Source organism: Penaeus vannamei, chromosome 23, assembly GCF_042767895.1.
Source record: "Penaeus vannamei isolate JL-2024 chromosome 23, ASM4276789v1, whole genome shotgun sequence".
NCBI lineage: Eukaryota > Metazoa > Arthropoda > Malacostraca > Decapoda > Penaeidae > Penaeus > Penaeus vannamei.
The window spans coordinates 25,519,082-25,521,581 of record NC_091571.1 but is presented as its reverse complement, the minus strand read 5'-3'; the positions used below and the strand labels follow the sequence as shown (position 1 = coordinate 25,521,581).

The window sequence follows — 2,500 nt, the reverse complement described above, 5'->3', positions numbered from 1 at the left end:
GCGAGAGAGAGCGCCTTTGAGCGGCCGTAATGCTCCCTCCCTGAGGTACGCCGCACACTCTCCCTCATTCCCTCCAAATCCTCCTTCACGTTCCCAGGAGGCCGAGGATTTCGCCCTTCCCTCCTTCGCCTCCTTTATTCACTCCATCACCTCTCTCCCTCCTCACCAATTTCCGCCTCTCCCCCTTTTATTCCCCCTCCTACGCACATCCATCCACGTAGGCCTCGAGGTAAATCGTAATTACGCAATGACCTTCTGACCTAAAATAAACAACTTGATAAAATTTTTCACCTTGTTTGAAACTCGCGGAGAATACGAACGGTTCGGCGGTTGACATTGACTTTCATTATTCCATTAGGTAATTGACCGAAAGACTGAATGGCTGAACTGTCAACGGCTGTTTTTTTTTTTTCTTTTTTTTTGAGGGGGGGGGGGGCGAAGGCTTGTCAATCAACGCAAATTTGGCGGATTAGCAAATTGCCTAATTGGCAGTTCGCAGGGTAGGGGGATGGGGTAGGGGGTAATGCAGGGAGGGAGGATCTCTTCCTCTCTCTTTCAGACTGAATATCTCTTTTTCCTTCCCTCTTTCCCTTATTCAGCTTTCATCATCCCTCTCATACTTTCTCTCGCCTTTTCTCTTTTATTCTCTAACCTCCATCTTCACCCCTTTCTCTCCTCATTTACCTTCACCCTCACTTTCCTCCTACTCTTTCCTCTCTCCCACTCTTTCCCTTCCCTCCTTCCCCTATCCCACCTCTTTACGATCCTCCCTTTCTTCCCATACGGTTCATAAACCCTCCGAAGCAAGGGTTCATAAGTTCAAGAATCTGAAATTGGGGTTCTTATCAACAAAAGTTATAATAACCAAAATGGCATACGCTTTATTACGGGTAAGTCTGGTTCGCATCAGATATGCTGACACTCTTCTACCTGCTGACACTCTTTTACATGCTGACGGTCCTCTACCTGCTGACAGTCCTTTAAATGCTGACACTCTTTTACATGCTGACGGTCCTCTATATGCTGATGTTTCTCTACATGGTATTCCTTCATCTGTCGATGCTCCTCTGCATGATATTCTTATAGATGCTGACACTCGTCTACATGACGCTTTTGCACGCTGACACTCCCTTAGTTGCTGACGCTCTTCTATATGCTGACACTTCTCTCGATGACACTCTCCTATAAGCTGACACCCCTCTAAACACCGAAGCTCCTCTAAATGCTAACACTCCTCTACCTCCTGACGCTGCTTACGTGCTGACACTCCTCCACATGCAAGCCAGACCGTGTGCATAATTACGCTCTATTTATAAATGGAAACTTGGCAAATATATTGGAACAGGGCGAAGAGCAATCAGCGCGTGCAAGGAACTATAAATGCGCGCAGGTCCTTGCAGAGCAAACACAATCGTGATGATGATGACAGTAATGATGATTGGTAAGGAAGGTGATGGTGATAGCAAGAACAGCATGAACAACAGTAACCAATAAAAAAAAAGAGAAAAGAGAAAAAAAGATCATAATTCTCATTCTATCATAGCAATATAAACATCAACGATAATATCAAATAATGATAATAATAATACTAGTATATTAAGGAAACCAAATAGAACACAAAATTTTAAAGAAAATAAACACTATTTAACACAAACACACACACGTACGCACACACACACACACACACGTACGCACACACACACACACACACGTACGCGCACACACACACACACACGTACGCACACACACACACACACACGTACGCACACACACAATCACACATGTACGCACACAAACACACGTTCAGCTCGAATCCGCCCACACATCAAGCTGGCTTCTCCTAGGATCCACCCACGCACGACAGACCTCCTTATGCAACTGCAAATTGCAAATCCACATCGTCTTTCACTACTGACTACTAATTAACAAATGCCCCCTGGCTATCACGAATGAGGGGGGGGGGGAGAAAAGTGAGGTTTTGTTTGCTTAGTTCTTCCTGGTGAGGGAAGGGGGGGAGGGGGGAGAGGAAAGGGAAGAGGGGGAAAGGGAGGAGGAAAAGGAAGGGAAGAGGAGGGAAGGAGGGGAAGGCGTGAAGAGGGAAGGGAGGAGAAGAGGAGAAAAGAAAACAAGGGGGAGGGAGGAGGCAAGGGAAAGAGAGGTAGAGTTAGAGAGAAGAGGGGGACATGGAAGGGGATGAGAGAAGAGAGAAAAGAGGGATGAACAGTGCAGCAAAAGAGGAGGGACGATGAGGTGTCGCAGTAAAATGAAAATATACCTTTTATCTTGCAACGGATTTGACCTCAAGACGTTGCACAAGACACGAATTCTATGTCACTAAAGGGGTGAATGAATCTTAGGGAGGCAGACAAACAGACAGACAGACAGACGAACGAACGAAATGAGACACGCACTCTCGTCACGCAGAAACACACACAAAAATACAGATTCACTTCCTTCTAAAATCCAAAATTTGAACAGCCCGCCGAAGCCAATTTATCCG

General features: G+C 46.0%; 1 protein-coding gene across 1 annotated transcript in view; it reads right to left on the bottom strand.

Annotated features, from left to right (window-relative positions):
- The window catches only part of LOC113829497 (protein Wnt-16), a 209,188-nt gene that overhangs the window by 77,806 nt on the left and 128,882 nt on the right, over positions 1-2,500 (bottom strand). The gene's annotated exons all lie outside the window — the stretch shown is intronic.